This window comes from Vigna umbellata, chromosome 5 (genome assembly GCF_029865625.1).
Source record: "Vigna umbellata cultivar VRB3 chromosome 5, Vumbellata_1.0, whole genome shotgun sequence".
Taxonomy (NCBI): domain Eukaryota; kingdom Viridiplantae; phylum Streptophyta; class Magnoliopsida; order Fabales; family Fabaceae; genus Vigna; species Vigna umbellata.
The window spans coordinates 28,472,303-28,484,525 of record NC_142169.1 but is presented as its reverse complement, the minus strand read 5'-3'; the positions used below and the strand labels follow the sequence as shown (position 1 = coordinate 28,484,525).

General features: G+C 28.9%; 2 pseudogenes; both read right to left on the bottom strand.

Moving 5' to 3' along the window:
* Positions 1–1,234: 1,234 nt before the first annotated feature.
* LOC124835505 (UDP-glycosyltransferase 73C2 pseudogene) lies at positions 1,235–2,964 on the bottom strand (annotated as a pseudogene).
* Positions 2,965–4,651: 1,687 nt separating this feature from the next.
* On the bottom strand, positions 4,652–6,124 carry LOC124835509 (UDP-glycosyltransferase 73C6 pseudogene; annotated as a pseudogene).
* Between the last annotated feature and the right edge of the window lie 6,099 nt (positions 6,125–12,223).

The following is a 12,223-nucleotide window of genomic DNA, read 5'->3' as shown; positions in this document are numbered from 1 at the left end:
CATTTTCTCTTGTCACACTTAAAACATGTAATTTTCAATACTGATAAAATATTTTTTTTATCTTTATATCTTTGTTTTTTCTCTTCTCAAAATTTTCTTTATTTTTTTCTATTTGTAAAACAAACTCACAAATGCATCGAATTGAGAAATACTTTTAACACAAATATTTATCTTCAGTATGAAAATACTAGTGCTGTCAAAATGGTTTAGAATCTACAGTCAATCCGACTCACCACGGGTTCGGACTGGGTTTGAAAAAAATGAAATTTATTTTATACGGGTCAATTTATCCATTCAAGACTCTAATCTTATAAATGGATAAATGACACAAAGATTATCAATATAAACTTTTTTTTTTTGCTTTTTGGGTTTGCTTTTCGATTACATTTGAAATTATTTAAATTTAAATTAAAAAAATTATATTATTTTTGGATTTAAAAAAAAACTTGTAGTTAAGTGAGACAGTGAATCAACCCGTTTAACCCACGAACTCCTAGTCGGAATGAGTTCAAATTTTTTTGGCTTGCTAATAGATGAACTGAGTTGGATTGACTCACTAAGTGACTAACTCATGATAGACCGAGTTGGATTGGGACAGGTAACTCGTTTTGACAATACTAGACAATTCAAGTGTAAGTGGATGATTAATCATAGTATTAATAACCATAATTTGACCTTTTATATTCAATACTAATTCTCACTAAATAGTTTTTAATGTCCATGAATGCTAACTTTAATTCATATTAAATCATCATTATTTTCCATCATAAGAATGTGAATGATTCTCTTTGTAATTTTTTATCTTCTAATGTGATGTGACTACTCAACATCTTAAATAAAAGCATAATAAAAGTTAGAAAAAAAAAAATAAGTGAATCAAATACTTGTCTTTTATTAATTTTCCATTCCAAAACTAGAGTTCCTATCAACATTACTGATTGATTAATACCTTATTATGTGTTGTCCAAAGATCTCAATGAAAAACTGTATTTCAAAGTGGACAAAATAATATTTATACAATTCATTAACAACCAATTCTGATTAGAATCTTTAAAATGTTTGTCCAATTATATGACAGGGAAATCCAAATTTGTATACAAACAAACATAATATCTCTCATTCCGTTTGTTCTATGAGAAAAACATTGTCACATACTTATCCAAAAAGTGTTGGTGTATGATCCAACTTGATAGAAAAACCAACTCAAAACTTTGGTTCTCCAAAACAATACTCCTTCACAAGAAAGTTAATCAATTTTCAGGAATAGTAAAATTTAGATAGCAAGATTGGTTTACATATTCGGTACTGCAGAAGCAAAGTAATTGCCTGCAAAAGTTTGCAGAGCTTATGAATAAACTTGAAAGAGTTCATTACACACCATTAAATGAAAAAAGCATAACGCATTGCCTTCTATTTCAGATTGGTGCATGACAAATAACATTGTCACATGTCTCTCTTGACTTTTTGTCTGATATCCTGGATAAGCAAGGTCAGATCAGAATGAGAGGATCCTCCTTTCTCTACAGCTCTTTTAGCCACCTCTGCAAGTACTCTTACCCTTTTTCTTCTTTCTTCACTTTCACTACTCTCATCCATTACACTTTCTATTGCCCTTTCAATATCTTTCTTCTTCACTACCACACCAATTTCCTCTTCCTTTCCCCAGTTAATAGTACTCTTCGCACCAACCTTCACTCCAACTTTCAGTATCTGCACAACCAAATTTTCATTAAAAAATTGATCCCCAAACAGTGGCCATGAAACCATTGGCACCCCAGCACATATTGCTTCTAAGGTAGAGTTCCAACCACAGTGTGTTATGAACCCTCCAATTGCAGGGTGTGACAGTATTAGCAATTGAGGAGCCCAACCCCGAATTAGAAGGCTTCTACCATTGGTCCTTTCCTCAAACCCTTCTTCCTTAATCCACTTTTTCATTGCTTCTGACAAACTTCCTCCTCTGATAACCCAAATGAAGGGTCTTTTTGATGCTTCCAAGGCTAAGCCAAGCTCTATCAATTGTGGCGATGTTAAATTGCATAGGCTTCCAAGGGATGCATAAATCACAGTCCCTGGTTGCTGACAATCAAGCCAACACTTGAGGTGGCACTCGTCAATTGAAGCCCTGTTACCTCTTTCAGCCTTGTCCAAGTGATCCTTGTTACTAAGTGACAGTGGTCCAATACACCATACTTTATCATTACTGATCTTCTTGTATTCCCTTGCATATGCTGACTCCAACTCTTCAAAAGAATTCACGATTGTCCCATACGTAGCAACACTAGCTGCACCATATTCATCAAAAATCTCTTTCCATCTTTCATCCGTTAAGTGTTCTGTTTGAGCTTTGGTTATTTCAATTTTGTCAGAGAAACCAGGCAAAACAAAATACTCCGATTCAGCAGCTTTATTCTCCATCATATTGTTAGTTTGTAAAGTGTGCAAACATAGGAGAAAGAAGTAACTTACAGCGGCAAAACCAATCCTCGAAATATTGAATCTTTTGGCTATGTGTGTTGTATATGGCAAACCCATATCAGAAATTATGCAACTTGGTGCTGGTGTTAGCTCTTCAAATAATTTTTCCACCGGTTGCCATGAAATGTTTGCTGCACTGAAAAAGCGAAACCCCATTCCGAGTGTAGGCAGCATATCAAGATTCTCACACTCTTCTGGTAATCCAAACTCTTTACTTGGAAAATGAACTTTAGCTACTCTGATCTGAAACCCCGCTTCAGTATAGCGGTGAACGATTGATTCAAAACGAGCTGCGTTATGTGCTGTTGTGACTACTGTCACAATAACGTTGTGTTGCACCAACACTTTTGCAAAGTCCATCATAGGGATCAAGTGGCCTTGTGCCATGAATGGGAATAGTACGAAGTGAAGCTGAGGTTCTTGGGAAGCCATTCTTTTACTGTGAATTCACCTCAACAACAGAAGAAATTGAAAGATGAATACGAGTTTTCACTTGAATCATTTTCACACGTCTTAATAGGCCAAATATTGGTGACGTAAGCGCCTACGTAGACATCTTTGGATTATCTTTTCAAGTTTTCTTCACTCACGGCGAGTCGAGTCATGTTTATCTGATCTTCTTCCGTAATACATTACTGTAGTGAAAATGGTTTTGACTTAATTGCGCTGAGAAAAACTAGTATCCTATTAAAACAATGTTAACGATAAGGATAATTTCTACTTTGGTACTTCGATCTCTCCAAACGGGTAATCCAACTTGATCCGACTCATTACGGGTTGATTATTTAGTGAGTTAATTTAACTCTATTCACTTATTTAAAAGCTAAAAAAATTCGAATCCGATTTGACCTATCACGAATTGATGGATTAAATGGATGAGGTCACTAACTCACTTAATTATAAGTTGTTTTTAAAATAAAAAAAATTATAATTTTTTTAGTTCAAATCTAAATAAATTTCATTATAAAATGATGTTAAATTTTAAAGACAATTCAAAATAAATAAAAAATCATATAATTCAACGTAATCCAAAAACAAGCACAAAAGACGAACAAATAAGTCTTTAATATTAATAATTTTTGTATCAGTGTCCATCTATAACATTAGAGTCTTCAATAGATAAATATGTAATATTTTTCTTTTTTGAAACATTTTTTATCTCATCTACAATATAATAAAAAAATGTTAACTAATAATATTGAAACACAAAATAATAAATAATTAAATTAAATTAGGTGGATTGGTGAGTCACCCGACTTATTCACTCACCACGGTTTCAATCCGGATGAGTCGGCGAATCGGGTTGAAAACTAATCCATATGAAAAAATTACATTTTTTTCAAACTCAACAGGACTTAAACTCGTGATGAGCCATATTAGCTTGAGAATTACAACTTATTTTGAGAGTAATAAGAATAATAGAGAATAAATAAACCATCTATGCACCTGATCCATGATAACATAACAATAAAGTTTAGATGATATATGTAATAGAAATTAAGTTTACACAAATAATAGATTTAATTAATTTTTTTTAAATAATCAACGAACGTATTATATTAAATATATTATTTTTTATTAACTATAAAATTTCATATTTGACAATCTATTAATAAAAATAGAAACTCAAAATTTAATTAAATTTTAATAATATTATAATATATATTGGTATGTTAAATAAAAAATTAAATTAAAATATTAATATTTTAGGTTATTAATTTATTTTATAAGTGTCAATGTAATAAAATGAGTTGTGGAGTAGGAGAGATGTTAAGAATCACTGTCCTATTCGTTTATCATCACCATAAAACGAAATTAATGATTCAAATTATCATTTCTTATATTCTATTTTGGACCCGTAAATTATCAGTTGAAAGAAAAATTTTAAGGGTTGAAACCAATGTGCTTGGTTTGACATAAAATGAAAATGACATCTCCCCCTCAGCTAATTTGCATTCATCTAGCTGCTGTTAATGTCAAGAAATTCAATAAATTTGCGGGAATTCTAAAAATTAGAGAGAAATGGTACTACTGAAAAAGAAATAACTGCCTAAAAAGTTGTATTGATTTGCAAAACTTGCGGAAATTTGGAAGAAGTTAAGAATACAAATCATAGATAATTAAGTGCAAAAGTACGAGGTTGCTCCTTTTATTACAAATCAGTATGACAGTATCATACTTTTTGTTTGATCTTTTGCGCTATATCTTCGATAAGCAAGGTGGCATTAGAATAAGAGGATCCTCCTTTCTCTACAGCTCCTTTAGCCATTTCTGCAAGCTCTCTCACCCTTTTTCTTCTTTCTTCATTCTCGCTTGTCTCATCCATTAACTTTACAATTGCCCTTTCAACATCTTCTTTCTTCACCAACACACCAATTTTTTCTTCTTCTCCCCATGTAACAGGACGATCCACTCCAACCTTCACTCCAACTTTTAATACATCCACGGCAAGACTTTCATTCAAAAACTGGTCTCCAAAAAGTGGCCACGTAGCCATTGGAACACCAGCACATATTGCTTCTAAGGTAGAGTTCCAACCACAGTGTGTTATGAACCCTCCAATTGCAGGGTGTGATAGTATTAACAATTGAGGTGCCCAACCTCGAATCAGAAGGCTTCTAGAACTTGTTCTTTCCTCAAATCCATTTTCCTCGATCCACTTTTCCAATTCCAATGATTCTGAATAACTTCGTTCCCTGATAACCCAAATGAAGGGTCTTTCTGATGCTTCCAAGGCCAAACCGAGCTCTATCAACTGTGGTGCTGTTAGATTACACAGGCTTCCAAAGCATGCATAGATTACAGTTCCTGGCTTTTGACGATCAAGCCAGCAACTCAGTTGGCACTCCTTAATTGAGGCAATCTGACCTCTTTGAGCCTTATCCAAGTGATCCTTGTTGCTAAATGATAGTGGTCCCAAACACCACAGTTTATTGTTTCTCATCTTCTTGTATCCCCCTGCATATGCTGGCTCCAACTCTTCAAAAGAATTCATGATCATCCCATATGCTTCCATTTCAGCTTCAAACAATTTATTAGTGACCAGTCTCATGCCTTCAGTCATCGCCATTCCTGTCTTAGCTATGTTCATTTCAATTTTGTCAGGTATACCAGGCACAACAAAGTACTCCGATTCGGTAGTTACGCTCTCCATAACATTATGGATGCGTATGTTAGACATGCAAAAGAGATAGAAGCAACTTACACCCACAAAAGAAATCCTGGGAATTTTGAACTTTTTAGCAATGTCGTTTGTATATGGTAAGCACATATCGGAGATGATGCAGCTTGGTGCCGGTGTTAACTCTTCAAACAGTTTTTCAGCTGGCTGTCGAAGAAAGTTCGTTGCATTGAAGAAATCAGCGGCCATGCCCAGTGTAGGTATGGTATCGAGATTCTCGCATCCATCTGGTACTCCAGCTTCTTTGCATGGGAATTGAAGTTGAACTAATCTGATTTGAAACCCAGATTCAGCATAACGATCAAAGATGGATGTGAAACGAGCTGCATTATTAGGTGTTGTGACTACAGTGACAATAACATTGCGTCTCACCAATATTTTTGCAATGTCCATCATGGGGATCATGTGGCCTTGAGCCATCAATGGAAACAAGACGAAGTGGAGTTGCTGTTCTTGGGGAGCCATTCTTGTTGTGGAATGGTATGGTGCAATGGATTCACTTCAACTATTGCTTATTTATTTATAAACGAGTGTCATGCATCGCTCTGTTGATGTAATTACGTAAATACCTTGGATTATGAGATAGTAAGCATTGCAAATTGCGTTACGTTTTGTCTGTTTTGGATTAGCATCTTCTGCTGAAACAAATGCATTAAGTTGGAAAGTTTTGTTGCTACGTTGTGCATAGTATGTTTTTATCATGATGTCGGATTCCTTTGTCCATATGGATGCCAAGCCGGCCATGAGAGGCTTGGTTGGTGAGAGAATAATGTCCATTTTGACGAGTGATATAATTAATGCATGTGTGCTTTCACCAAGATTTACCTTAGTAATAATACCAGTTCATTGCTTTATTATTCAATTATTACATTCAGATTCATTTATGTCATCTTATCTCTCACCTTTTAAAATAGAAAATATTTTTTAACAATTTTTTTTACAACTTTTTTTTATAATCTATGTGATAGTTCTTTTCAAATATACATATTAATCATGATAAATTATTATCAAAAAATTATTAAAAAAAGTTATTAACATATCTTAGTTCTTTTCAAATTTATAAAATAATAAAAAATCTATCAATAACAAACATATATATATATATATATTTTGAAAATAAATATTTATTACCTTCATCATTAATTTTTTAATTAATATTTCCTCATTAGAATAATTAATTAAACATTAAAAAAAGTGGAGATTAAAATTCATGTAAATAATTATGTTGTTTTAACCATATTTTATACTATTCAACAAGTTAATTGTTAATTTTAATCGATTAATTAGTTAAATTATTTTAAAAAATTAATATCGGATTACTTTTTTCTATATTTTATAAATGAAAAATAGTAAAAAATATAATTGCATCGCTATACGTACAATTTACTTTGTATTATGAGACAGTGCATTGGAGATTTCCTTGCCTTTTGTCCTTTTGGTTTTGATAAAATATACGAAATTGGAAAGTTCGATCACATAACATCAATGTACCTTTTGTATTGCAAGCCGGCTTGAGAGTCGTAATTATGTTTAGAATAAGGTTAGGTAAATGTTGGATAGGATAATGAAGTTTACTTGTTAAATTTTGTAGTGCATCCTAAGTTGATATTTTTAATCAATATACCTTATATAATGAGTATAGTTATTTTAATTATTAATTATTGATATTTTTAATCAATATCGCTGATCCAATAAATATAGGTATTTTAATTATTTATTATTGATAAGGTGAATACTAATGTTATATATTTAACTTTAGGATATTAAGCATATTTGGATATTTTAAAATGTTAAGTAATAAAAATAAAATTATTATTCAAAAACTATAAATTATTAAATAATTATTTACAATTTAATTTATATATGTATATTTTTATTTAAATTTATAAAATTGAAATTATTTTCAGAAGATTAATTTTATTAAACATTTATTTTATGGTTTAAATTATTTGAATTTTTATTAAAAAGATCAATTTTTATTTTCCGAAATCAGGTAATTTAATTTGAATTATATTTTGATATCAATTTTTTATACGACTTTAAGTTTTAAAAATTGATTATAAATTATTAAAATAAAAAATATTTGTTCATAGTTATAGATATTTCTAGATTTTTTAAAAAAAGTATTTGACTAATAATAATAATAATAAGATGAGTAATAAGATAAAATATTTATCCGCTACTTGTCCGTTACATCTGTACGTTAATGTCATGCCAAATAGATAAAGATTTATACAAAACCATCTTTTTATACAGATTTTAAAATTTGACTCTGATTAAAACAATCAAAGTCTACTAAGTAAAAATTTTAAGTTAATCTTAGAGGATTAAGTTTTATTGCATGAAGTACTAATAAGGGATTCGGTTTTCAATTGTTTTTCTCTCTTCATCTATAAATCCTTTGTAACCTTTGTTACATTAATTTTTCTCGGTTGAAAATGGATTTAATGATATCTACAAAAATACTTCAATGTTAGAACTCAGAAAAAATTTGGTCATTTTGATATTAAATGCAATAATTAAAGTTGTTCATCATATTTTTTTGTAGTCACCATGTAAGTTTATAAATGCTCGACTACCATAATGAATGTCCAAAAGTTTCTACTAGATCGATTATTGAGTACTATTAATTCCAAAATGATTTGATTCTCAACTTCTAGTAAAGACAATTGATGTGTTAATGGTTCCGATAATATTTGAATTAAAAATATAGTAAAATTTAGTTAGTTTAATGCTTTTACATTTGTTATTAGTTTAAATTTTGAATCAATATTAATCCTAAAATTAAGATGTGTTTATTTGTTTTTTTAAAGTCTATTGTCTTTTTATAAAATTGATTTGTTTTCCATATTTCTATAATCAACTTTTCTATTTTTATGTATTTTCATACAATGATATATTATTGTTAACTTTCGGTGTCACTTTAATTGGAGTGTCTTAATTGAAAATGATGTTTGATATGAAATTATTGATTAAAAAAAAGGTAAAATTATATATAAAAGAAACACTCTTCTTAAAAGAAGAAAAATAAAAATAGAAGTTTTCTAATTCTTACCAAACAAATAATTTGTGAAATGCAGACTTTGACTGTAAAGCAAATTTGGAAATTTTGTTCTTATTTTTGTTATTTTCTTTCACAAGCTGAGATGGTAGCATGGCCATGTCCCATTTGTAGAAGACTGGAAAATGGAATGGATTCCTTCCGCATAACTCCTAAATCAACGGAAGTCAAAGTATGGGTTGATTAGTTGGCTCTGTATAGTTTATATATTTATAAATATAAAGTTAGATTTATTTTAATGTATCATTATTTTTTCATAATTTTTTTATAATTACAACAAATTAAATTTTTATTTTTTTCAAGATACTTAAATTTAAGATTATTAAACTTATAAATAATAGTCTAAACTTTTTTAAATTTATTTAGATAGATGCATACGTTGCCAAAACACAATTAGACAATGAGAGTGAGACTTGATTAATCTTATTTGGGTCAGCCCCTTACAATCTAATTTTTTACAAATGGTGCAAAACTGTAAAATGAGAGAATCAAATCGTATACCACCGCATGCGCAAGCGATATTTTTAAGTATTTTATATTTTAGAATATTAAATTAATGTGACTTAAAAATAGGAAAAATATTTCGTGGACACGTGGACTCAACAAGGAAAACCGTTGATAGTTTAGGAATAAAAAAATATTTGTTTAAGTGATGATTGGTTAACTAGTGTGTAGAAAATTCATTGAGAAAATTGATCTAGTCAATGTTCTGTGTCAAAATTATTTCTCTAACATATTTTTGTAATATAGAAAAAAAAATTTTGTTTTGTTAACCAAACTTTATTATATAATAAAATTAAATTAAAAAATTATTGTGTAAATAATTATAATTTGTTTATTATGAATAAATGAATAGAAAATTAAAAAAATTAATGTCTTTTCTTTAAAAATGGAATTGGCAATTATGATTGTTTGTTTAAAATAAAAACACTATCATATTAAAAATGGTTGAATTTAATTTTGGATATGTTTTTATATAAAAGATGAATGTGAGCGGAAAAGACGAGTGTTAAAAAATAAATATGAATAAAGAAGATAAATGTGATAAGATTTAATGTGAGAGGAAAACTATAGGTGATTTGAGATTTTGTCATATTTAAATTTGGACTTTTGATTAAAAATAACTATAATTTATATTTGTTTTCATGAACATGGATCTATATAAGAATAACAAAACAAGTCAATATGTTTAACCTCAACCCACTCGTCCGTCCAAAAAAAAAGTCGAGATAGATTGGATTTAACATATGTTTTATTAGTTTCATTTGTTATTAATTTTTGTAATTTTCCAGCACAAATCAAAATAACAAGCATAACAGAAATGCTAACTTTAATATAGTGCTATAAAAATGAGTTATAACCCGCGAGTCAACTCGGCTCACCACAGGTTTGAGCTGGGTTGGGTTTAAAAAAATATAACTTTTTTATGCGAGTTAGTTTTTAACCCGACTCACTTAGAAGCTGGCTCATCCTGATTGAACCCATGGTGAGTTAGGTCGGCTCATCAATCCACCTAATTTAATTTAATTATTTATTATTTTGTGTTTCAATATTATTATTTAGCATTTTTTGTTATATTGTAGACGAGGATAAAAAAAATGTTTCAAGAGAGGAAAATATTATAGATTTATCTATTCAAGACTCTAATATTATAAATGGACAAGTGATACAAAAATTATCAATATTAAAAACTTATTTGTTCGCATTTTGTGCTTGTTTTTGGATTATGCTTGAATTATATGGTTTTTTTTTTAATTGTCTTTGGAGTTTAATATCATTTTAGAGTGAAATTTATTCAGATTTGAATTAAAAAAGTTATATTTTTTTTATTTAAAAAAAACTTATAATTAAGTGAGTTAGTGAGCCAATCTGTTTAACCCACTAACTCATGGTGGGTCGAATTGTTTTAGCTGACTAACAAGTGAGTCAGGTTGGGTTGGCTCACTAAGTGACCAACCCGTGGTGGGCTGAGCGAGGTTGAGCCAAGTTACCCGTTTTGACAACTCTACTTTAATATATGATAATAAGATGATAAATGAGTAATAATAATACAATTATTATGATAATGTTAATCATAATTAATTAATTCGAATCTAAAATATTATTACAAACTAAAATCATTAAAAAACTGAATAAGAGAAAAAAAAAACAAAAATGATAATGACACTATACACACGTTAAACACATCGGATATCAAATAAATAAAGTCCAATTAGTTTTCACCAAACCTCATGAGGGCAAATCTAAAATTTGGAAGTGCAGAGTAAAACCCTTGAAAGTTTAGGTTGAAACACCTAATTTACAACTCGGCCTGTGGGACTAGCCTACTAGTTTTTTTTTTGTCATCAAATTTAATATAAATAGAAATTTACATGAAAACTGGTTGAAAAGGGTTACTGAGCACTATAGAGTTTTCAGGATGCTAAGCCGTATTAACATGAAGTGTCACAACAGAATAGTTACAATTTTTTTAATGAAGTTGAGCTACTGCACTAACTTGACCAACAAACTGACAAACTTGATAGACCAAGTTAATTTGAGCTTCTGAATTAAAAATAGTATCATAACATATCGAATTTGATATTTTTGCTATTCCTTGTAATATATAATTTAACATAAATTACGATGATACTAACTTAAGTAAATATAAATATTAAAAATAAATAAAATTAATATTAATTTGAATTATGTTAATATTATTTATTTTAGTTATGTTAATCTTCAATTAACATAAATATTTTCTTTTAATTTTTTTAAACAAAAAATTAACCTTTCTAACTATTAATATGCTTACATCTAACTATTAATATGTTACATTAAACAAATTATATCGTCAACTTTAATTATGACACTAAACAGAAATTTATTTATTAAAAAATAAAATATAATTTCATAATTTTTAATTTTTTAAATAATCTTTTCTGTCATGTCACACTAGTATTTGGAAACTAATTTTTGTTTCTTCTGCAGTGAATACATTATAATAAAAGAACAAAATTATCTTTTTCTTTTAACATTATAGATTAATACAAGAGAAATCTGATGGAAAGAAAAAAATAGAGACACTCTGATAAAGATAAAGACATTTAAAATTTTTAAGAGAGTATTATAATACATTCCTCTTCATTACAGTTTCTCTAAAATAAGAATTTATAATAGTTTATTGAAAGAGAATGTAAAATAACACAAAATATTAATTACACGTATACACACGGTTAGAACAAAAAAAAAAATCAAATTACATCAAACTTGATTTTTTTAAGGTGACAAATCAAAGCAAAGGAAAATAAAAATAGATATATAACAATTTTAACTATCTCAATGGTGAAAGTTTAAATTTTTATTATCTGAATTCAAAATTAAAGAAAATTAATTACTAGTTAATATATAATTAACAATTACATAAATATAGCGATTCACCAGTTATAAAAAAAAAGTTAATTGAAAGTTTTGAAAGAACAATTATAGCAAAATTAGTCTAAGAATCAATAGATATGAAATGT